This window comes from Vidua chalybeata, chromosome 2 (genome assembly GCF_026979565.1).
Source record: "Vidua chalybeata isolate OUT-0048 chromosome 2, bVidCha1 merged haplotype, whole genome shotgun sequence".
In the NCBI taxonomy this organism is placed as follows: Eukaryota; Metazoa; Chordata; class Aves; order Passeriformes; family Viduidae; genus Vidua; species Vidua chalybeata.
Genome location: NC_071531.1, coordinates 98,292,265 through 98,317,897, shown reverse-complemented (window position 1 = coordinate 98,317,897; position 25,633 = coordinate 98,292,265). Strand labels below are relative to the sequence as shown.

Sequence of the window (25,633 nt, the reverse complement as noted above, 5' to 3'; positions counted from 1 at the left end):
CTTTAAAACTGGAGTGCCCATCCCAGGAGTGAAGGGTATTTTCTCGGTGCTGGCACTGTTGCTTACAGCAAGCACATTCAGCTGGCTGAGCTTACCAAAAACGAACCTAAAGTCATTCAGTGAAACCACCAAAGTCATATGAGAGCTAGGGTAATAGTGAAGGAAACAAGAAAACTCATTCCCAAATTTGTCTGGCTCAAGAATCACAAGGTTGTAGAACCATAGTCTTGTACAGCTGTAGGTTGACTATTCTAGCTGGTCAAATAATATAATAACCCCTGAAGCTCTTCCTTTGCCTTTATTTCAATAAAACATTAAAAAATTATACATTTGAGACTTTCTATGCTGTAATTTATGCCTTATATACTTCAATTTTTTTAATACTTAAGGCTTATTTGAGTATTTGTTGAGAGATTTCAAAATGTTTTACTTTTAAAACCACTTAAAAGTATAAAAGCTGCTAACACAGTGTTCTTTTATGGATAATAAAGCCACATACTTGTCCTGCAGAAACGTAGGGAAATGAGAAGCTTTCTATCCATGTCTGACTCCTAGAGCCATAAACAGCAGAAGAAAACACTATGGATATATTATTCCTATCTCTCAAGGGAAACTAAGCCTTCACCTACTATGCACTGTATACTTCAGATTGAAGATACAGCCTAGATAAATGCTGCTATATTTAATATGTAATTTCAGAACTTTTGAACATAAAAGTTCAAATTTTACAATAAGAGGCAGAAGCAATATAAGACATTTAATTTTATTTATTAACAAATACAGAGCTATTTATTATAAGTGAATAAGATATGGAAAAAAATAAGAGTTGCACCTGACAACCATTAAATAGCTTCTAACAGAAATAAACTATTTAGAGTGAAAAAGAAATACTCTGATGACTATTATCCCCCTCACAGAAAGATAAGCAATGTCACTCATGCCATTGCATTTTTCCATCATTTTTTATTTCTCTTAATAGTTAAATATTTTATTGCAATACACTTGCAACTGCCACCTTAGAAAGGAGGTTTGCATACATCTCAGACATAAGTTTTCCTTCAAATAAATTTTAAATGTTTTGTTTGTTTTTTACATGAAGAATTGTTGCTGCTGTTAAACTGGTACAATAGCAGCTCACCACTTTGGGTATATTTCTATCATTTCTTGTGACTTCTGTGACAATAGGTTACAATGAAGATAAAGGGAGTCTAAACACTTAAAATTCAACCATTACTGCTAATGTGGCTACCTGATTAGAGGAGACTTCCCCCTATACTTAAGATACCATGACTAAGGGAAAAGCTGAAACATTTTCATATCACTGTATCCAAATTTCTAGTACAGACCACATTCATTTAGCAGTGTGCCATAGGCAGTACCAAGAAAACTGCCTTTGAAATTTCAAGAAAATGGCAGTAGAAGTCTTAAATACTTAGGTTTAAGTCACTTTACATTTTTAGAGATGCAGTGCTTACTACTGTACATTAAGAAATTGTTACAATTTAAACAGCTTATTCTTTCTGTAAAATAGGTCTTCACAGGAAAATTTATTGTTAAATATGCTGAAGTTCAAACATGTACATTACCTTTACTACATAGAAGATTTTGCAAAATGTTGACGATGTTGCTTACAAAAATGACAAGCAAAAAATGGCACACACAGGTGTAATAATGAGTTATATTTGCAAAATGAATCAGTGACAAGAGAGGACACAAATCAAGAGTATTTTGGAGTTCACAGGACTGCAGAAATAGACCATGAATAAACAGCACAGAAACTCTGCTTCCCAGCCTGAGCTGGTAACAAGGAAAGTTGATTGCAGATGTGGTCTTTAAAAGATGCACAGTACTCACCTCTTCCTCTGAAATCAGAATTAATAAATGCCATAGAAAATTCCATGAGGCAATGCATTACTGTAGTACAGCTGCTAAACAAAAGTAGCTAACAGACCTTCAAGGTATGTGTCCATTACCCCTACTTTAAATGTGATATGAAGGTGTAGAAACTATCATAGTATGCAACAGTTTGAAGTTCTCTTTAAGAAGATAGGAGACAGTCAGCAGACATAACTTCACAGAGTATTTTAATTCAAATAACAACTCCTAAGAAGCTCAGCTACCAATGTGAACCACCAATGTTTCTTTCAGACGTGAGTCTTAAATCAGACGCCACTAAAGCAAAGCACAATATACATGCTACAGAAACAATGGCCTGGTTACTTGTCCAGCATCGCGCGAGAATACAGGCAGAAAAATAAACATCACATCCAATTCTTAGGAATTCTCACTTGACATAACCATGAAGACATGGTTTTCTCTACTTGCAGCCATTTGTTCCATTGCCTAGAGAATTTTTAATTAATTTCTGCAATTCCTATAGCAATATCAGGCTTCTTGCTTGCACAGCCCACAAACATCTTCCCCAGCCCAGCACCACAGGCAGACCCTATCAATAGATTTAAATATTCCATGTGATCACGAAGATTGCTTCATAGTATACTGACACAAGGGGGCAAATGAAGATTGCAGAATCTTAAAGCAGGAGTTATCTAACTTCTTAACGTTTCATTTTGTGATCTTCTTGTTCTTTTTACAGTTATTAGCTTGTGCTTTGTTTTATTTCCCCCTCAAAAGTAAAAAAAATCCTCCTTTGAATTCTAATTCCCCTTATTAGATGAAGCATTTTATTTACTTCCACAAAGACGATGAGAGAACTGAAGAATCTTTCACATGAAGACAGGCTGAGTGAGCTGAGACTCCAGCCTGGAGAAGAAAGGGCTTGTGTTTGTATGATCTCAGCAATGTTTCTAAATGCCTGCTGGTGGGGGTATGGGAGAGGAAGGAAGACGTAGCCAGGCTTTTCTCTGTCCAGAAATAGGACAAGAGGCAACAGGTAAGAAATTAAATGCAAGAAATTCTAGCTGAACAGAACAGGCTGCAGAGTCTCCATCCTTGAATATATTCAAAACTGACTGGACATAGCCTTAAAGAAACTACCCTGGTTGAACAGGAGATCTCCCTTACAACCTCAACTACTCTTACTTTGAGATTTCTTTTCAGGACCAAAATCCATGAAGTAGCTGAGGGTACTAATAGGCTTGCCCTCTTCTCTGTGGAATACAACAAGAGGGGTGAAATTGACAGTGATTTCCCATATGACAGCAAAAGCTACCACTTAACAGTCTGTATTCCCTTCTGGATCTGAAGTGCAGAGCACTCCAGTGAATGTCAGGAATCATCTAAGGAGTGCAAGCCTCTTTCCCTAAGCCTTGCCCTAAGACTTGCTCTCTTTGCCTCAAGCCAGATCCTCTGTCAGGCTGCTGCTTCTTCCAATTTCAATATACATACAACCCCCCAAATCTTTGCCCAACATATTTCAATCCTGATTTTCCAGTTAATCAGATCTGTCCTTCCTGTATTTGTTCTCAGCTCCAACCTTTTAACATCACACTTTCAGACACGCTCCTAAAACTAGCTGTCTTCACTCATATACAGCTATTAGTCTCAGTTTATTTTCAAGCAGGCCTTTTTCTTGCCTTTTTATGTAAATTAAGCATCTTTTTCCCATACAGTTCCTAAGCCTAGCAGAAAACAAGCACCTGAACTGAAAACAGTGAGCCTTCCTTTCTTACATCAGGTACAGTCCTTAGGACTCCAGAGCTGCAGCATGAAGTGAGTTTGATCCAGCCACAGTCTCTGGCACTACCCATATAGGCAAACCTCTAGAAAATATAACTGCTAATATTAAGCCACCTGTGAACCATGTGAGAAATGTAACAACCTTTTAAAATGTTTAGGAACTGAATCATTTGAGTAGGCCTTCATAAGCACTTGAAGTAGTTTTCTTATCCAGACAGGAACTTTGGTTCCTCAGTTGAACTCTGGTTCTGCAAATGCTCAAACTGTGTTTTCACCATGTCACTGAACTATTCTATGCTGCTAGGGCCACCAAACAAGGCACTCCAACCTTTGCCCTTCTGCTTCTTCCTGCTCCCTGCTATTTCCTGCCCTTGTGCCAGTGATAGGAGTTTGCATGGTGAACTAGAAGGAAGCACAGTCTGTTTCACTCTTTGCACAAAGACCAAAACCAGCACAATGAAGTAGTCAGGAACAAACAGTTTGGCCACTGGACTTTGACAAAGCCATGCAAATAGATTTATTTGTTGTATGCTCTCAAGCCTCTGATCAGCTCTTTAGATTCGCATCTACTCATGGAAGTTTCTGGGAAAAATCCTGGGTACATTAAAATACTAGATCTACAAGAGCAACTGGATGGATGGGCCCACTGCAAGCACCAGTCTGCAGCATGATGAAAAAAAAAGCAGAGACCTTTAAGGTCTTACCAAGAATTTCTAAGTCTTCAAATGGCTGAAGTGTATGTGCAGATCTTTAATATTTAGCAGTTACATAGTGCTACCTAAAGAAACTCAATGAGAAAGCTATCCAACTTTGAGCCAGATAGGATATTTTTTCAAAGTACTCAACCTCATTTTGGTCATGTATCTGAAGAGAAACGTAGTAGGTAAATGTGCACACCAATGTTCTTTATGAAAAGCTGTAGGCTATCTAATTCTGCATAGCTGTGCTATTGAGAACTGCTCAGGTCTGAACTAAATTGGAAATTTTAGCTATTAGTAATTTTGCCAGTTCAAATCCATAGCAGTAGTAGACAATTTTTACCAGTCTGAAATATGGTCAAATAATGCAAACTAACGAATTATAACAACTTGGATTCATATTCATCTACATCATGTTTGTACCTGTGCAACTGCACCAGTAGCAGTTTTGTGAAGGCTAAAATCAAAACAAATCTTGAGTGCAGATAAGCTTTTTCTTTTTTTCCCTCCTTTTAAAACACCTATATGATATATTAACTTGACTCTGTGAACACCTATTTGAATAAGGTATGTGTATTTTAAATGGTAAAATACAACAGGGCTAATAAAATTAGATTAGCAAGTGATACTGAGTCATGATAGTGAAGAAAATAAAATCTTAAAAGGAAACACACTTTCAGATCTGTATCTAAAATTAGTGACATTTACATAACCATTAGTCTACATTTGACTCACCACACAGTTCTCGCATGCAGCTTTTAAAAGGAAAGGAGCCAAAGTAATTTCCATTCTCACTGCAGCAATTTCAATCATCTCAATGAAAGATTCTCCTGCAAGAGAAAAATCTTAGTGGAAGATGAGAAAAAAATTAGTAAATTCAAAGTCAGAAACGCAGTTTAAGCTTCTAACCGTAAAACCATTACCTGTCTATAGGCCAGTGGTTTAAGAAATGAAGTGGTTAATAAGTTTTGTTAAAAAAATTGGAAGGCACTTTTTCTTTATGAGCTCTCTTTGTTAAAAGTGTGACCAAATAGTTCGCAGTTCCACTAATTTAGAAAAGGTTGTAAAAATGAGCACAGTTTTAAGAGTTTTAATAAAGAAATGTGTTGACAATTAAAGTAACATAATTGTTATAGTTTTAAAATATATAAACAAACACACTTACCAAAGCATTGTTAGATAGGCGTAGCTTGAGACGGCTCCTTTACACATAAATCAAAGCAAAATTGTATATACGTCTATTCTATTTACCATCAGATACTATGAAGCTCTAAACATAGTTTCTGAATAAATGAAAATACAAAAAAAACTAAGAAAGTGTTCATATACAAACAATATATAAATTTATAGCAACCAAAAGGCATAGGGGAATACATGCAATGTCCTGTTCCATGACTCGCGTGCAGAAGTGGCTAGCCTTACTTCAGCAGCACAGTTAATACTGGAGATATTTACAGTCTTAACACCAATATTTACGTGCTGCTAAAGTATGACAGACATCAGCATCACAAGATTGACTAATACATAAGTGGTATGTCTCTTCAGGGTGATGAAATCCTTGTATTTTTGAGGCAGCACAATATGGCCTGCACCTTTTCAAAACCCACAAACCATTATGTGCTGCTACGTTATGCCAAGGTGTCTACCATGCTTCAAGGAAACAGAAACATACTCTTGAGCTGAATGCAGAATTTTCTTATTGAACTTTAGCTTTCATGTAGTAACATCAGTTGTATTAATGAACTAAAAAAAATTTAGAAAACATCTGTCCATTGAGAAGCTGATTGTTTATTTGCGGTGAAGCTCTAGACTTTATTGTCACCTGTGCATAATACCATAATGAGATATGAACCACAATCTGGAAAACTGTGTCTAGTTAGAGAAACTAAAGATTATGCAGATGTTTATCTTAAAAGAAAGCAAAAAATCTGGGTTATTTCCCAATCTGACTTTTTGTCATCTGGAAACTCAGATGTGAAAAGAAAACCCCAACAACTTTCATATGTAAGCGAATAAGAGCTAATTTCAAAATAAACTTCTGTGAACTATTCTATCAGTCCTCAAGCCATCTGTTAGCTCTGCAGCTTACCTTTACTGCAACTTTTGGGCAGACAGACTTAAAAGAGCCTTAATTAATTTCAGAGGAAAAAAAAATTATAACCCAAAGCAATTGTTAGCAAGAATAGTAACTTAGTTATTATGAGCAGGAGTTCATCTGCCCCAGCCTAGAACTGACCGTGCTGCTTTACTTGATCTAGGCAAGAGATGTGGAGTTCGTGGCCTACTAGGTATCATTTTCTTAGACTAAAGAATGTCTAAAGAGATTTAAGTGTGTGCAGACCTTTTACTGGTTCCCTAGATAACATGAATTATGCTTTCTTTAATGTTTTTATACTAAACTGTTAAGAAAAAAGCTACTTACACAGCATGGACCCAAGCATGCCACTCCATTGCAATAAGCCTTCTAGTCAGGTCATGACAGACAACTTCTGGAAATTAACAGGGCTATCTGGAAGCACAAAAAGATTTGGCATGCCATGTGGGGGAAAGATTTGGGAATGTTTTGGGAAAATTTTGGAATTTTCTTTTCTCCCTTCCTACTACAGCCAGGCAATATCTGCTAGAAGAGTCCATTGCCACAAATGTGCCAATTAAAGTGAGATTGCCAATGTAAATTTACAGGTAACACCAGCAACACTTTCTATATAGTTTATCCAGATAGGAAAGCTAACTTTAGGAACTGGAATCAAAGAACCATTTCCAGTATATTTTATACATGCACAGCACTATTTATACTTATCCCCACCCCACCTCTTACAACCTATGTTTGTTTTTTAAATCAGACAGCTAAAATAGGCAAACTAAATAGGCACAACTTACCCAACTTACCATGGTGAATTAAAGCAGGAGTGCAAAGTCAAAATAAACCTATACTGTAAACGTATGCTCTGACAGTTGGTCTCCCCCCTGAAGAAACTGTGCTAGGCATAAACCAGGAGAAGAAAAAGTAAAGACAACATCTCCACCATATATATGTGTATACACACACACACATATATATATATATGTGTAATGTGGAAGGCATAGATAAAGATAGAGGTGAGCAAAAATGCTGGCCAGCAGTACAAGATTTACCTCAACTTTTCTGGAAAAAGAGTATGAAAAATGTTCTCTAGCAAGAAAAAATACTGTTTTGTACTTGTAGATTTACCTTAAAGGATTGAAAGAAAATTACTTAAATAAGACAGCTGCAACATTTAATACCTTTGGAAGTGCATTTCTCATTTTTACATTCAGGCCAAATTCTTCCTTTGAAACTCCATGTGTCTAACAGATACTATTCTTTCAATTGCCTGGTTGATTTCAGCTTCTAGCTTAAGTATGGAGAGGTTTTTTCCTGTTGCATAACTAAATCCTTTTAAAATTAAACTATACACACCATGAAATGAAGACTTGGTAGAACTATTATGCTATTTTCTACAGAAAGTACATTAGTAAAAAAACTTGCAGGTAATTCCACCCACCCATACAAAACATGAACACAAAACCTTGCATGAATTACAGGATCCCAGACTGTTTGAGTTTTTCCTTGTTTTTTTTTTTTTAAATGATTTTGGAAGGTGTTTTGTTGTTGGCTTTTTTTTTTTAACTTTACTACAAAATGTCCCAAAAGAAGCCAATCAACCCGAAATTCAACACAATGTGACTGTATGCTTTCTACACTGCTATTAAAATAGATATAATCTGCAAGGAGAATAAGCAAATTATCACATAAAATTGAAGGCAGTCTATGTGAAAAGAAGGAGCTGTGGAACAGGAAAAGAATGAAAGGAGGAAGTCCAAGATAACAAGTCCATTGATATCTGAGCCAGAAATCTACTGAAATCCAGGAATGTCTGCACAAAGCTGTATACCATTATGCTTTGGTCATAAAGTCAATACAGTTGTTACCAAGAGTGCTTCTCCTGCCTCCATCCATATGTCTTAAGTCTGTAGATGAGAGACAGACAAAGCTGGGAATCATGTATGCAAGCAGCTCCATTACATTTCCCAAGTCCCTAAAAGCAAGAGCTCTGCTGAGGAAGAAGGATTCTGAAGATGCAAAACTGAAATTCCACAGAAGCAACTCACATACACAAGTCAGGAATGCTCTTTGAAAAAAATGTACTGGAACTGTTAAAAAAAAAAAGAAAGGAAAAATGAGAGAAGTGTGTATGTATATGTATTTGCACTTGTTTTAGCAATTAGAGTGTTCCCAAGCAATGAAGGAGCCTTTCTTTGATTTCAGTATTTCTTAGTTGATTTATCAAAGACCAAGTCCAATATAAAATACAATTTTTGGTTTTTATTGTTTATAGTTCAGAGTTTATGGAAACACCAAGCCAAACTCAATCTTTCTGACCTTATGAAAACCAGCTACAAGTCAATTCTGGCTACTATACATACTAATAAGCTCCTTAAATGCTACTGTAACTACTAAAAAGCTCCTTAAACCTCTATGTAACATATTATATCCAGAAGGTACCACTAGGCCTGCAATCTGACTGACAGGTCAGTGATTTGGAGTAAAAGATACCAAGGACTTTCTATTAAACACTGTATGTTGTCTTTAATACCCAATAACATGAGCTAAAATTAAACATTTACCTCGTGCCATTTGGTCATACAAAAAAAGCACTCCCTTGATACTTCTTGGCCAGAAGCGCTTCCTCACCAATAGTGTTATACACCATTGCTCACAACCATATTCCATTGCTTTAGCTCCTTACTCATTAATACAAAACACAGATCCAATATGAAAGCAAGGCTATTGCTTCACTGTTCATTGTGACCCTTTCCCAACCTTATTTCAGATTAAAATTAGAAAACTGAACGTGAACCTGAAAGATTAAGTGCTCCACAGTGTAAAAGCATTACATTTGTCCCCACCAGTGCTACTCTCCTCCACAGCCCTGACATCAGCAATTACACATGTCCATATCTCAGTTTTGCCAGGTTAGCTTAGTTTAACCAGAAATGAGACAGGGTTTGCACTGAGATGGCACAGCATGAAGTGGGGCATCTTTGACAAGTGTCCTGCTCTGTGCATTCCATTAATGGAGTAAATTACTTCTATGTTAGACAGGACATTTTTGCAGTGTAGCTTTTTGGACAACTGCTGGTGAATTTGCCAAGCTCTCCTCTCACAGTTCAGTGTCACTAACACACCACTAAATAAACAGGATGAATAAACAGGATGGCAGTTCAACACTGGAAAATACTTTTAGGGTTTTATTGAATTAATCTGGGAAAAAGACAGATAATCTCACTGTTCACTACCAAGAAATCTGAACACTTCCATTCTCTAAGATTCTCAGATCTAGAAGTATATGTAGCTGTATCTTGCTCATACACTGTTTACAATCCTCTCTCCAAGTTAAAACAATAGTTTCATTTTATTTTTGTCATATGCTTACTCAACACTGCAGTATTTATACTGCAAACATACTAAAATTTATAACTCTTGTTCATTCTTAAATCTAAGATTTATTTAGAAGTATATTATTTTACTCCTGCCTTCTTGTTTCTTTGTTAAGGAACTGTCTTTTCATCTAATTTGTGGTGTCAGCAGCCTTTAAAGTGATATGCATGTAATTTTTAAAAGAATAAAAGATTCCACTGAAATATTTCAGAACATTAACTTTAAAGGTATCAGTGAACTTTCGGCTAGTATTCCATTATTATTTGGTTCAGGCATAACCTACAATACTCAGTTAATTCACTCAACTTAATTGAAGTTATTTTCTGGTCAGAGGAAGAAGAATTAAGAGAATAAACCATATACCTTGATTGCTCTTCTCCTGAAGTTACAGCCAGATTTTTTAATTGCTGTTTAAGACTGCAGCTCTAAAAAGAAAAAATAAAATGAAATAATTTTTTTTTAAAATCTATCTCTAAAGTAGCAATTTTGTTGTATGTGTTTGGGGTTTTTTTTTTAATTAAATAGCTCTAACACAGAAATAAATTTGCCTCACTTCACCTCAAAGGTGCAGTAATCCAGGACCAAGCTTATACACACTCTCCATGTATAATAGGTCCTCCCATACCTTCTAGCAAGCTGAATATTTCTAAGACTATGATAAAGTAGTGTAAAAAAAAAAAAATCCCAAATAATGCTTTAAAAAATTCTCTGAACAAAAAGATGAATATTTGAACAGAGATAACTAGCACTAATTTAGAGTTTTGGTAGCACAAACTTTGACATTAAAAAAAAAGTGTATTCACTATTTCGTGATTATGTTAACAATACTCCCCACATAACTGTGGCAAAAGACTGGGAGAACTACATTTTTTTGCAATGTGAAGTATTAATAACTAAAGTAAAGCAGATGACTGCTGATTACTGAAATTTACTGCTACTAAATTTGGAGAATCTATATCATGTGTCCAGCCATCTCTCCAAGGATCATGAACAAACAGATTTAGATTAGCTGGAGAACTACTGCATAAGATAAACATGAAATAACAAAGCCAGCTAAAAATAAAAACCAGGAAGTAAAACCATTGAGAAATTCAGAAGTATAAAAATACCTGGAAATTTAGAAGTGCAGTTAAGGACTCCCAGCATCAAATTCTGTTTTACACCCTTTTTACTTAATCTAAGACTCCAACTACTGCTTATACTAGCTTGACTCATGTATTAATTTGTATGAGGTGCACCCCCCTCCCCCCCCTCGAGATTGCACTCAGGAAAACAAACCAAAGTGAAAACTGTTACTTGGTTCTGCAATATTGATGCTTCTACTGGAGTGATGAATAGCAAACAGAATGCAATGGATTTCTGTTAAAGGCAAGAAACTAAAGGTAGTCAGTTCTGACTTGAACAAGTACAGTATGTCAATTTTTATAGCTTGCTAGCTAAAAAAAGCATAACTACAGGAAGCTGATATAGCACACAAAAACTTTATCAATATACAGTTTGGTATATTGTATTTTAGAATCAACTGCAGCTTAAAAATAAAACTGAATGAGACTAACCCCCTCCCACCTCTTTTCCCAGCTTATAAAAAGTTTTTTGTCAGAAGTAGATGTATTAACTAGATTGCTATATGAAACACTTTACAGGGAACTTGTAAAGTGTAACAAGCTCCAAGTTCTAGCAGAGTTTGTAAAAGTTGCATTTCAGAAAAGCTTTCCAGACCCCTCTTGACTGCACTGCTATAGCTTGCACACAACTTTTAAAAATCTGTCTTCTCTGCACCTTTGGCAAGCACACAGAAAGAAAAACTGTGTGAACACTTTCAATCTGTACCAGCATTCTTTCTGCTTGAAAGGACACATACGAAATTAAGAAAAACGAAGAAGCTAATTTCTGAGTTCTACAAAGTATTTTTTATATTTCATTATAGTAGTAATTAAAATGTTCTTTTCCCCCAATTTTATCACAAAAAATATTAAAACTAAATATAGTGGATCCATCAAAAAAAAAGCCAGATCTGTCTTAGACTATAATCTTCACTTTCTGTATGGCTATTAAAAATTTTCTAGCATCTTTTCAGATTAAAAAAAAATTATTAAAAAAGATAAATACTTTCAAGTTCTCCAATAAATGTAGACATAGATCATTACGCTATTACATTCAGAAAAGATTATCCTATTATTATAGCTGAAGTTTCCAAAACCTGAAGCGTACAGAATCATTAGTGATAAAAGAAAATGTGACAATCCCTCTCCAAACAACAATAACTGTTCAATACAAACCAGCTACACAATGTAAAGTTATTAAGACAGGAAAACAGGTTCTCCTTTTAAACACATTAAATTTTAAAAAAGCAAAACTTTAAAATCTAACAACTACTGGTTCTCTACTACATTCATGAATTTCTGGTTTTCTTACAAAAAAAAGAAAAATTGATTTTATCAAGTTCACAGAAGACTTGCTCACATAACAGTCACAAGCCTTGTGTAAAATTTTGTGCTGCCCTAAGTTGGCAGAGTTTTTTATGAAAGGCCATGCAAGTACTGCTGTTTAAATCTTCTAACTCTAAAATGTATAGCAAAGCATTTCTTGTCCTCAATAGAATATTCAAGTTGTTTGTACAGAAACCCTGGTGGTCCGTGCACAGGATCAGTTTCCAAAGTACTTCTAGGAAAGTAAAATATATATTGGTCAGTATTAGCTAGACTGCCTTTCTAGTTGTTGTCTTATCTCAAATTGGTAAATAATTACAAACCATAGGCCAGTAATAGAGCAACATTTTTTTTTTCAATGCCTTACATATAAATAATAACTATTTACAGTATGCCAAACCACAAATCTTAAATTGAGATTTTGTTACATCTCAGTATTGTATGGGACTATAATGCCTAAAGATGAAAACCAGGCCCATAGCTCAGACTGAAACCTCACTTGTAAAGGGCTAAATTTGCTGCTTGTCTGCTTTCAAAGATTTAAGGTCAGAGTGACAATGCTATAAAATAAGGGTCAAAGCACAAAAAGACCAAGGCCACAGAACAAAGAGCTTTTCGTGTCCTGAAAGAAGTTGCTTTTTGTAAGCCTGCCTTCTGGCTCAGGCAGTAAATTTGTCTTTTTCTTAACCATCACTACATGACTTCCATAAAATGCCAGACAACAGCATGACTTATGAAAGGTGAGACTGACCTGTTTGAAGAAATCAACTCAACTGTTAAGGGAATCCACTAGTTAATAGCAGAGGAACACCTCCTAGTAACTGCTACTTGTACTTTTCCAGCCGTTTGCTGTACTTTTACAACTTCATTATTTAATTAGTCACTTCAGCAGAAGTTTCAGGTGTCCATAACATCTTTGGGGTGCAGATTCCTGGTCATGTTATCTTATTATTTATTCAATGGTAGCTGATGCAGCAATCTTTCCCACACCTCTCCATGAAATATTAATAGAATCCTACTAATCTTAATAGATAACATCTAACTCACAGATCTGTGTACTCCCTTTCAAAAACATTTCTTGTTTGGTTCCCCACTTGCCATCAATGAGACCCACTACACACAGAACTGAGCTAATGCAAAATAAAATGGTGCTTTCTAAGGCTGACACAGATCAATAAACACTAAATTTCATTTTTCCAGCTAGAAAAAAAACTTCACTTAGAACATGCTTTTCCAAAGTAATAACAATGCCTTTGACAAATGAAAGGAACTTTATCCACAAAAAAAAAAAAAAGAAGATGAATAATAAATATGTTGGGTGCTTCTAGCTTTATACTAAGTTTGATTTTCAATATTTCACTAACAAGCTTAAAGTAAAACCATGCTGAATTAACTAGATGTTAGCATATTAAGAAAAAGGATTTATAATCCAATACTCAAAGTACACAAGTAGTTAAAAAAAGGAAAAAAAAAAAATCAGAATTGTACTCTCAAACTAATCAATACCCACAAACCTAAAAGATGTAAAATCTCTGAAAACTAGCATCTGATTTTTTTTAAATAAAAAGTTACTTGACAGTATGCTCCTTGAGCAATATCAGTACTGCAAGAAGTGTTTCTCCATCGTAATCCAAACCTATATGAAAGAAGCAGAATTATCTGCATTATCTTTTATAGCAGGTCTAAGGCAAGACATTTTGAAAACACAGATCTTCCATACTTCAAATAATTATTTTCCCCTTCAAAATAGATGGCTTCTGTCTTCAAATTACTATTTTTATTGTTTTTTTAGTCCTACTAACTTACTTAAAAGCTGGAACTGGATATTCAGATATGTGGAATTAGGTTAAAAAAATACACAAAAAAATGCCTTACCTTTTGAATCTAGAGATCTATAACAGCTGAGTTTCAGTGCCAAAAAACCAGAAGTTTAATGAAACAAATCACTTTGCTTTTGATCTACCTTAAGCTATAATACCTGATTCCTATATTAATTATTAAGTGTAGCATTTAATAAAATTATCTTTTTTCTTTCTAAAAATTTAATATAATTGAAAAATACCTTAATATAGGAAAAGCCTAGACGTATGAGAGGCCTGCTCCAATCATCCTACACTTTCTGAAGGAAATTATTACTCCTCATCTCTTAAGAAGCACTGGTGCGAGTATACTGATTTTTTCTTGTGGTGAATAGCAGCCCACAAGTTAAGGAACTGATGCAAACTGGCAGATTTCCCCTTCTAATTCTGAGTCATATGCGTCATCTTTTTGTCAAAAGCTGGGAAGAAAAAGAGTCTCTCTTCCAGCCTGCCACATGAAACCACCTGCTTAAAGGCAGAACAGACCAATATTGCAATACTGGTCTGCACATTGCTGGTACTTACACATTTGTTCTTGCTTTGTTCAAATAAACAAAATACTGAAGACAGTTCTAATGTTAATGACTGAACTTATCTCTTTGATTTAAGGCCAAAAATCAAGCTGGTAAAAGGAAAAAAAAAAGAAAAAAAAAAAGAGAAAAGTCATATTATTGGCATGAAAGTGCTTATTCTTAAAATTATAGTGTTTTACCTGCAAAAGACTAAGGGTTCAGTTCCTTAAAAGCTTGGTTTAATGCATGCTAAGTTTAATCTAGCTAGGTTTAATCACCTAGAATCAGACAGGTTTCAAAGAAATACATTCCAAAACCAAGAGTTCATGTATGTGATTAAGACCTCTGTATCACTGTACATGGCTGCCAACTAATTCCTCAAACCCACTCCCCCAGTTAAACCAAAAATCTCCCCTGAACCCCAGAGAACCTGTAGGTTAAATTCCACATGCTCCTTTTTCCCCCTGTTGTGCATTTTGCAAATTAAGAACCAAGACAACTATTTTCTTCTTGGACAGACTGATCAAGGCCAGTCATTGTTGGACTGTATATACTGTGTTATGACACAATAGCTCTCTTTCAAAGGCACCAGCACCAGTTAAGGTTGGGCACATCACTGCCCACAGATTAGATATTTTCAAATTGCACTAGAGCTGCTGATCAGACCTGCTGAAAACAGATGTAAATGTATACTGCAACAATACACTGCAGTATTTTATCTTCATCTGTGGCACTGCCAGAGTTATTGCAAGTAAATATTCTTTAGAGAAAAACAACTTGAAAAGTTGTTGCAGCTAAAGCAAATTTTAGATATCAATAGTAAGTTGTGCAAAAGAATGCAAAGAAAATACAACTTGACTAACTGATCCAGAGTGTAGAAACAAACATGTCATTTTAATAGTAGATCACCTTTTTTTATACAAGTACACAAAATATAAAAGATATTATATATATGCACATAAAGTTAGATAGAAAGACAGGTATAAACTCACACACACACTCTTATATAAAATGCCCTTTTTTTCATATTTGTACTGAGCCACAAGCATTTACACGGCTGGGTGCATATATTTCAATATAATGAGAAAATTTGCATTGCTAAAATAAGAATACTAGAGTGCTTTTCAAGAACCATGACACCATCATTTGCATTACAGGTTATTATTCACAAGTATTTAATATGTTCTGTAAATCTATAACGAACATTGCAACAGTGAAAACTGTAATTTATTATGTAATGCACTGTTATATAAATTGTTTAAATTGTGTACAATATACACAGATGATCTCTTCTACTTTGTTAAATATTAAATACAGCACTTTATTGCTCATCTTCAACTATTTTTTTCCCATTCTATATAATATATTTTACTTGATAAAATTAGAGACACAAAGTACCTCTCTCATGCCTTATCCTGGTTATCATGTGGTTTGGTTTTTCTGTATTTTTTTTAATATGAAATTAATTATTCATACTGTCATCTTAATTTGACCAACTTTACAGTATTTTGTAAGAAAATATTTCACTCACCATATATTCCATTTTCCTTGGTACTTAACAAAAGACATTTAAGCTTTTCTGCCATGTTACCTTACTCCCCCAAAACCCAGTATCTTTCCAAGAGTTTGATGTAGCACGTGACAGCAAATAAAAACCAAACAAAACCCACCACTGAGAAAGTTATGCCTTTTTGACAATGGCAAGGAGTGAACAAAGTAAGACACTGTGGAAGACGTTTCTTAACTTGTAATTCAGCAAAGCATAACAACTATCTTAACTTCTTTCTCATTCAGTTGAGCACTCCAAGATATGAAAAGTGACTTAAACAAACCATTTAGGAGGGTAATCACAAAGAGCAGTTTTTGCCTGGGGGAGACCCTGGGAAAGTCTCCATTGGCTCCCTCTTTTTCATCTCAGGGCCACAGACACCCATAACTGTTCTGGGGTAGGCTGCTGCTTTGAATTGCCCTCTAGTGTTAGACTTCATTAATTCCTACCTCAATGAAAAATCCTGTTCAGGTTTTTAATAACAGAAAGTGGGTAAGCAACATAAGTTATATTAAGCTAAAAAAATTAAACAAAAAAATTTGAACAGTGTTCCCAACTAGTTTTCAGGTCAGAAGACTGTGAGGTTGACAAATAAATACTACACACCAAAACCACAAGAAGTCTATATACCTAAATGGCCAAAAAATCAAGGACAACAGATTTATGAGAGAACTTTTAAACATTGTATTTTACATTTCAGTGAGTTTCATATGCAGTTTCACAAAAATATAGATTTCTGAAGCAAATACTCAATATTCACAGCCAAATTCACTGTCATTATGGTGGGATCAAAACATCAAAAAAACCCCAGAGGAGTTGCTGGTGTCAACAGAACACAGTTTAGCAACACCAATACCCTGGAAGGAATTATTCTCTAACTGCTAATTCAAGAGTCTCCTCGTTACACCCTAAACCCAGATGCAAAACAGGCACCATGAAGATCCAGATTTTAAACCTGGTAATACTAGGAAGAGAAGGCAAGTATTTTCCCCTGATTTTATTTCATGAATCTGGGACTTAAAGAAGTATGGCAAATATATTAATAACACTTGCATGCCATACAAGCTATGGATTTCCACAAACATAGAATTGAAGATCAGCGTATGACCCTTTGTTTAAAAAATACTCTGGTCATACAGAACTACAATCCCTCATTCTGACAGAGCTGAAAAAATATTTTTAGAATTAGGTGCTAACACAATGAAGAAAAGTACAGATTTGAATGCTGCTTTTATAACTTCTCTGCTTGGCATTAGAAACAGCATTTTCCCTTCTCCTGACAACCTGGAAAAAATCTTTTGGTTTTAGAGAGCAGAAAGACAGGGTAACCAGTACATAATCATTCTTTTTGATCAGGAGTTCTTTTTGCCTGTGGAAGATGCTGACAATAAGTGTTACAGTATCAAAAGGGAATTCTGTTCCACAACAAACTTTCCCATATATTTTCTCTTAGAGAAGGACTTCCTTATAAGAGCCATTGCAATATTTCACAACAGATGGAGCATCTTCTTTGTCTAATTGTTGAGCCTGACTAAAAGATGGACTAACTTGCAACAAGAGAAAGCGAGGTATTTTCAGAATAAAGTGATAACATTCATAAGACCATAGTATCTACCCATTCTACCAAGAGAAAATTTTGCTCCAAAAGAATACAGAAATTATAAAGTAAATGTTTTCATTTATCAGATCCACTGGAAGTCTTGTTAAATCTAGACGTGACTTGTATGATGTTATATCTATTTTAAGTAGGAAATGATCAGTTAAATTTGGGAAGATCATAATCATGTTCATAATTTCAATACTTTCTAAATGTCTAAGTTAATTTCCATATGAATACTAAAATCCATTTCCTTCTGTGGGGACAAAGGGCAGTTAAAAAAAAAAAATTTAAAATTGTTCTTCATGTCAACTAGGAAGAAGAAGCATAAAATCACAAAAATCTTTGACTAAAGGCTTAAAAAAAGCCCACCAACAAACCAAACCATCCACAAAACAAAAGAAAACCCCGTAAGACACTCACAGGAAGTAAAAAGCAAGCTCTTAAAATTTAGTGGGTTAAAGTAAAGGTATAAATACTTCAGAGGTATTTGCACATTACTAATATTTTTAAGTACCTCACAAATTAGAAAGAGATATTGCTGATATCTTGCTTTGACTAGATTATCTTGATAATGTATTTCAATAAAAGGAAATAATTCTGTTATAATACTGGTCTAAAAATTTAGAATCACAAAAATGTCCTGCCCCAAACAAATGCAGAAAAAAAAAATTACCATGAATATCCATGTGTTTGAAAGAAATTAAAAATTGACAAAGCTAGAAACAATTGTTTATTCAAACACACTACTCAGTTAGCAATTGCATCTTCATACATGCCCTGTTTTTCGTGTGCAAACAACAGTCTAAACCAAGGTGTATTAAGAAGCCATCAATACACCATATGAACATTTAACAATTTTCATTGCATTTCTCATTCCCCCACTGAAACCTTCAATGTATGGGTCTACATAAATTCCTCCTTAGACTTCTGTTGAAATTAGACAAAAATAACAATAAAAAGGGGGTAATGCCTTACTTATATATATTTACATTTGAGTGAGAAGAATAAGCACTTAAATATCCCAGTTAGCATATTTTAACTATTTTTCCTAAAGAATTTTCATGCCATTTGCTTTTCTTTTCCTATTGCCTAGCAAGACCATTTTATCAACAGACAAGGAAAAATGATGTGTAAGTATGCCAGTCTTAAATTCTTCCTATATACATGTTTCATTGAATGTCTGAAGTAATAATAAAAATTAACATCTATTTAAATCTAATAGTCTACAAAACTCCATTTTAAACTGATGCAGGGCTGGATTTAGTTTAAACTAACAAAATCCAGAAAATTCAGTTGCTTCAGATTTAAAACTTAAAATACTCATGCCTAAGATATCAAACAATGGTTGATTTTACATGTGTTGTAGTAACAAGGAATGAGTTACATTTATAGCTACAGATCTCTTTCAGGAAAATTATTTCAGTTGCCTTTGCAAAGCAGGAGAAGTCCTTAAAGAAATCATAAACAATTTGTAAAAGTGATCTGCAACAGTTCCTTTTGGATGAGCAACAAGCTTGCATTGACAGCTTTCAAATTATGATTTGAACAAGACTTGTAGACCCTCAAGTGTTATACCTACAGTAGGAACAGTGGAAGTGGCCGTGAAAAGTACCACATCTGAAGCACTTCAGTAAAGAAGTCTGCACATTTTTATCTTTTCAACCTCATTACAATTAGATATTGCAAAACAGTTTACAAAGTCAAGCACACAGCTTGCAATAGCCACATAAGCAATTTTTAAGGGGCAAGCACTGCAGGCCCTTTATTCAGACTGAACTTCCAACAAAATCAGTAGTTGTTTTACTAAATAAGAACTGCAATAGGAGAGGCTTAGAGTAGGAAAATAAACGCACCCCACCACCCTTCTTGCAAGTTTCACCTACTCTTTGGGTCAAGAAACATTCATATTGACTACAGAGTAAAAAATAGCTCTAGAAAAAAAAATTAAAATTTAATATGGGCCAAAATTCAGCACAAAAATATTCTAGAGCAAATCAACACCTTAAGTGGACTCTAATCATAACTGACAATTGCAGCACTCTTAAAAGATACTAGAGCTTGTAAATGGGAAAGAGTCAATTACTACATTACTGCAAAACCCTTTGCACCCTCTAAAAAAACATTTAGACTTGTCTTAAAAGTTTTAAATACTTTAATATATACTAAATTTGTAAAAAAGAAAAGAAAGTGTGCATCTAATGAGAATACCATTCTGCAAATCCTTATTCATGGTCGTGAGTCATTAGAACTACTTGTGTATATTAAAGTTTGTAGGATTAGGCCTTAAAAGTAAAATCCCTTTGATTTACAGTTGTGAACCAGAAACCACCTTTTTTGCTGAGTAAGAATCTATGAAAAATACTCTGAACCTGTGTCAGACCAAGGAACACTCCATCAAACTTTCACCTTTTAAATATCTCACAAGGGAGTCTTAGATACCTTTGCCTTGCAATATAATCCTGATTTTCATTAACAAGAATGTAACTGCTTTTGTACAGGAAAAAAAAAAATGAACAAACTCAAACTGTTCAGTGAAATCCTAAAATCATTATTTTCCTAAGAAAGCTACTAGAAAAAAAGGAAAAAAAAAAGGGGGAAAAAGGGAAAAAAAGAAAAAGAAAGTAAGAAAGAAACAACAGCAATGCAGCACCTCCAAAGCAGTTTCTGGACAGACCGAAATATTTATTTATTTGGGAGCATATTAGGCATGTTACCCAAACACAGTAACAGCATTAATATAAGTGCTTTCACTGTGTGTTTAATCACATAAAGAAAGGATTAAAACTGAAAGAATTACCTACTCACTAATCACAAACTTCAAGGCTTATATAAAGTTACAGTTTACTTCCTATACTTTCTGTATTCAAAATTTTCTTACTCAACTAAGAATTTTCTCTAGGAGGCCTTAACTATCCTAAAAATCATACTATTGTATGAAAAATATATTCAGAACCCATCTGCCTCAAATACTGCTGTAACAAGAGGTATACTGCTGGTAAATTCTAGTAATTCTTCAGTTCTACCAGCCATTTCTTACAACAATGAGAAAATATGAAATTTACACCTCACTGGATTTGCTTGGTAGAAATTAGGAGTTACTGGGATAAACTGAAATCTTGGGTTTTTAAAACTTCTCTGATTTTATGGTACAATTACTTCCTACAAAGAAAAAGTGTTCTTGAAGACAGACAGATTTGATTAAGGATAAAAATTGAATTCCAGCTGAAAGCTAGAATTGCTAAAGTCACAACATGTTCATAAAATTTGTTATACTGTAATATGTTCTGCTGAAGATAAAGTCTTACAGATTTTACTATTCCATTTTGTATTTAAACAAATTTACTCAATCCAAAACCAGTAACCATTTTCATTTCAATTGTCTGTGTAAATGGTTAGTTAAGACTACTCGCATATGAGTAGATAGGTTATGATTACTCTGAATGGATTTCTCAGTTTCAGCCGAATGAGTACTTCTAGTGCAAAGCAGGACTTGCAATATGAGTGTAGCACAGTCCATATTAATTCCTCTTAATTGTTCAGTGTTTTGCTATATAATATCTGTTTGCCAACAAATAAGATAGATAAAATTTCTGAATATTCTGGTACAGATGGAGGGATCTGAAAACCTATTCTTTTTTTCCTATTTTCTGCTTCTTTGCTTGTCAGGTAGCTAGTTTATTAATGCCTTTAAAACCAAATTTTACACACTACATGGAAATACATTAAGCTAGCCCTCTATTCTATTATATTCTTTAACACACCCTCCCAAAAAAAAAAGTTATTGAAAAATAATTTTTTTATATCATCCATACTTTGTTTTTGGATTAGCAACATTTCAGTTGGAGTAATTCCCAAGACAGAAATATGAGAACAATACTATAAGGAGAATTTATATAGCTCAAATGGATCAAGGCTGTTACAAACTCAGCTTTTTATACATATTTTTGGCCACTTCATTTCCTTCTGAGCACAGCCTGTGTTAATACTTTTACTTAGTGTTTTATAATTTTACAGGAGAAGTGTAAAGAAGAATTATTTTAACAAATAATAAATTCTTGAACAATCCCATTAGAACTGGCCTATTTTGAATACTCTGAATAAGTTAAACTACTGTGTACATTTTTTTTAAATAAAGAACATATGTAATAAGAGAAATGTTAATATAATATATACCATGCTCATGCTCCATCAACCTTCCAGAGACTTTTTCAATCACAGGAGTAAGCCATTCTCCAAAATCAGCTCTCTATTGAAAGGTCAAAACCTGCAATAAAAATGTCATGTATTATAACATATTTCCAACACCCACAGTTTCATGGTTGATCCCCAAACATAGATGTAGGTCATCAGCTTGACCCTCGCATTGTCTATGTTACAGGAAATCCTAATTTTAAAAATACTTTTTTTTTTAAACCAAACTGACTTGATTAGGAACACCTGTGATATGCCTCTTTATTATCAGAAGCCTCCTGAAACAAATCAGATTAGCATGTTTCTGCTTTCATTCTACCCACAGCATTTAAGATGAAAGCAAGAGGAAGGAGGAGGAAAAAAAAAAAAAAAAAGGAAAAAAAAAAAAAAGGAAAAAAAAACCAGAGTAAGGGGTGTTGTTCTCCCTTCCCTACACTACTAATCCCTCCCTCCACCCTCAAACAAGCAAACAGGTAAGTTTTTTAGTAAGTAAACTACTTAATGGATGTGTGATTACTGCTGTCATATGTCCATATTTCCTAAGATATGCTATTGACTGTTAAGTATTTAAATTCTAGTGTTTCACTTTAAAGAATTTGATTTTTTTTTTAGCATTTATTATTGCCTTTTTTAAAATTCAGCCTATAAATATTAGCTATTTTAAAACATATAATGGAAAAACTACACTCATATAATACATTCTGAGAGATGAAATAAAATTTTAAGAGTTAAAAAAAAAATAAAAAAAAAAAAATAGCAGCCCTGATCAGGTAAGAACAAAGGATAACTTGACAGATGCAATAAATATAGCCAAATAGCTACTGGAGAAAATACTGCATTCACAAAGACAAAACCTTAAATCTGTTTTGACTTTATTTGAACTTTTCATTGTAGACATCATAACAAGACACATCCTATGCCTAATAAATGAACAGCTGATGCCTAGAGCAGGTCACCTGCTTATAAATCCATAAATTTGTTGTTTTTTCTTTGAGAGTATTCCAGAAAATACTACAACCCCCCTCACAGCTATGAACTTATAATAATCACCATGCTTAAACAAGAAAAAGGAGTTTGTATCTTTGTGTATTCCACACATCATCTATTTCACCTTTTAAAAAAAAGTTTTTGTTCTTAAACCAAACCCACCAAAGTTGTGGTCCCCCTCTGTGCTTATATTGAGATTTAACATACGTGAAAATTATATTGAAACTGGACTTACATAAAGCCATTTAAAATGAAAATGCATGCCTAAGCCCTATACGATGTGTAATTATCTTTTTCTCAGACCAAATCTTCAAGAGAATTTCAGTTCATGCTAAATAAAATAATTAGTTGTAACCAGATTCAATGCTGAAAAGTTTGTTAATAACCTATTTACTGCAGATTCTCTCACTACAGTGTCTGAAAACAAACTAAATAGTCACGGGGTAGGGGGGTCCTATTTCTAACAGTGGTTTCCTTTAGACATTAATAACGATCACTGAAAGTCACTCCTATCTTTCAGTTTTAAGCAATATAACAATATCACCTTCAGTTTTAGGAGTTATCTTGGGAAACCTTTAACAAAATAAAAGCTAAATGTACATAATTTACATTTGCTGTTGTTGTGTGCATATGGTAATAAATGTGTATGTGTGATGTCATCCTTATACAGTAGCAACTGTCCATTATCGAGCTCTGGAAAAGTGTTAAGAATTAGATAAAGTTTAAAAATTTAGCATTCTCTGTAAAAAGATTTTTTTTGTTGTTTCAATGATGCACTAAAAATATTATTATATGCAAATATTAGAATAAAAATTGACCAAATTTAAGTGTTAGCTGGACTAGAGCTCAAGTTGTGCTCCCTTCTCTAACATGCATCCAAATCTTCGACAGTTCTCACACAGTATTCAAAGCTAAGATCAGAACTATTCTTCAATTGTGGTAATATTAACTGTATCCCAAAGTTTCGTCATTAGAATAAGTGTTTTAAAAACTTACAGGAAAGGGTTAAAAAATAATCAGTACAGACATGCCTTACACCCTTATAGGCAGAAATTTTTATACCTAGCTTACTCTGAATATTTCTGAAATTGTCCAGTATCCACAATGAAGACATTTTTCAATAAAGAGATTTCCTTTTGAAATCCAACTTATGTATTAATACACCAGTAACCTAAAAATTCTACATAACTCCTGCCAATAAAGCACAAAAAAACCCTGCAAAGCAATATTTTCACTGAATAAAATAGGTTACTGCAAATCTGTAGGTACACCTCTCTACTCTGTCTCATGTCCCCTTTCTATTTGAGGGGCAAATCAACTTTTTTTTTTTTTCTATCTTTAAAATACATTACTAGCTCTGTTAAAAAAATAGATGGCTGTGAGAAGAGCCACAGGGGATTAAAGTTCAAAAACAATTTGGGCAGCCTGTTCAAACAAAATTTTCCAAGTATTACTGATAATAGAAAACACAATTTTTTGAGATCAGGTTCCAGTGTTGGATATTAAGTGTTTAGAACTTATAATAATAAATAGGTGAAAAATATCTGTGGAGAACACTTACTGGTGTACACGAAGTTATTTTTAGTTTAAAAAACTTTCTGACAAAAATATTTTTGTTTTTACAGAAAAGTCTACAATTTCATTCTCTATTTCTTTCACAGTCAAAACTAATCCAAGATATGCTCTACCCTTGACAGTTTGTAATGAATGTGAATTACTCAAATAACTTGCAATGGGCCTTTGGGTGTGGGTGGATGACTGCATCTACAAAGCAGAATACCTACAGCATATTCGTAGAATACAGTGATAAGCTTCTTGGGTCTCCCTTACATATTCAGTAATTAATTGCTCCCCAGAGCAAATAACAAAACTTATAGTAAGGTCCTGTAAGAGTACCCCTAACTGATCTGTGGCTACTTTTCCTGTAAAGAAAGCTCATCTGCTTTTACATGTGTAAAAGTGTATCAGAAAAGCAGTGATACACCTGTTAGGATGGCTTCTGACACTCAAGATGGGCGAGATGTGCATCTTCACACAGTGTTCACAGGCAGGGTATACAGACCCAGGTAGTTTGTATGCAGTTCCAGTTGTACTTCACTGCAGAATTTGACTTATTAGTCATAAAAATAATTAAGGAATTAAAGACTCCAATATATTTTTCCTTCCATGACATTACATTTTGGATGGAATAGTAATAGATTCAGAATTCCAGAAGCTAAGGATAAAAAAAAAAAAAAAAACAATGAACTAAACAGAAAAAGAACCCTATGATACCTTGGTATCGTATATGTAGTCTGCCTTTAAAATGTTACTACAATAAGCTTTCTATGAAGTATTAGCCTAACACATTAAAAGGTCACACAGATATACAGTCATACTTTCAAATTACTGTTATTTCTGAACATTAAGAATTCTCAAGAGTTACTTCCAGCTTCAGTAGATTTATATCTATAAAATGAGAGGGTACATCTTCAAAACTTTCAGTAAAACTTTAGAGGCAAAAAAGAAAGAAAAAAAAAAAAACCAAACCAAATGAAGCTTATTTCGATGTTTTTCCTAAGAATCAAGATAAAGGATTAGACTCAAAAGAAACAAAGGAAAAAAAATTTTAAAAAATACACACACTATGCTACATGTTATACCTAAGCAAGGTTTAATTAAGCATAGAACTTTAGCTTTCACTTATTGATAAAATATAAATATATACA

At 34.0% G+C, this 25,633-nt stretch overlaps 1 long non-coding RNA gene across 3 annotated transcripts in view; it reads right to left on the bottom strand.

The window, feature by feature from the left end:
* Nucleotides 1-749: 749 nt before the first annotated feature.
* Nucleotides 750-25,633, bottom strand: part of LOC128783540 (uncharacterized) — a 78,734-nt gene continuing 53,850 nt past the window's right edge. Inside the window, exons 3-11 of one of the 3 annotated variants that reach the window (XR_008429204.1) lie at nt 21,921-22,011; nt 14,612-14,708; nt 10,162-10,223; nt 8,473-8,510; nt 7,227-7,313; nt 6,760-6,846; nt 5,503-5,620; nt 5,073-5,167; nt 750-1,862 (exon numbers count right to left, since the gene is read on the bottom strand). This is a non-coding gene — a long non-coding RNA (uncharacterized LOC128783540). Of the gene's footprint in view, nt 1,863-5,072; nt 5,168-5,502; nt 5,621-6,759; nt 6,847-7,226; nt 7,319-8,472; nt 8,511-10,161; nt 10,224-14,611; nt 14,709-21,920; nt 22,012-25,633 lie in introns of all 3 variants that reach the window. The other 2 variants (XR_008429205.1, XR_008429206.1) reach the window with 2 other exon arrangements.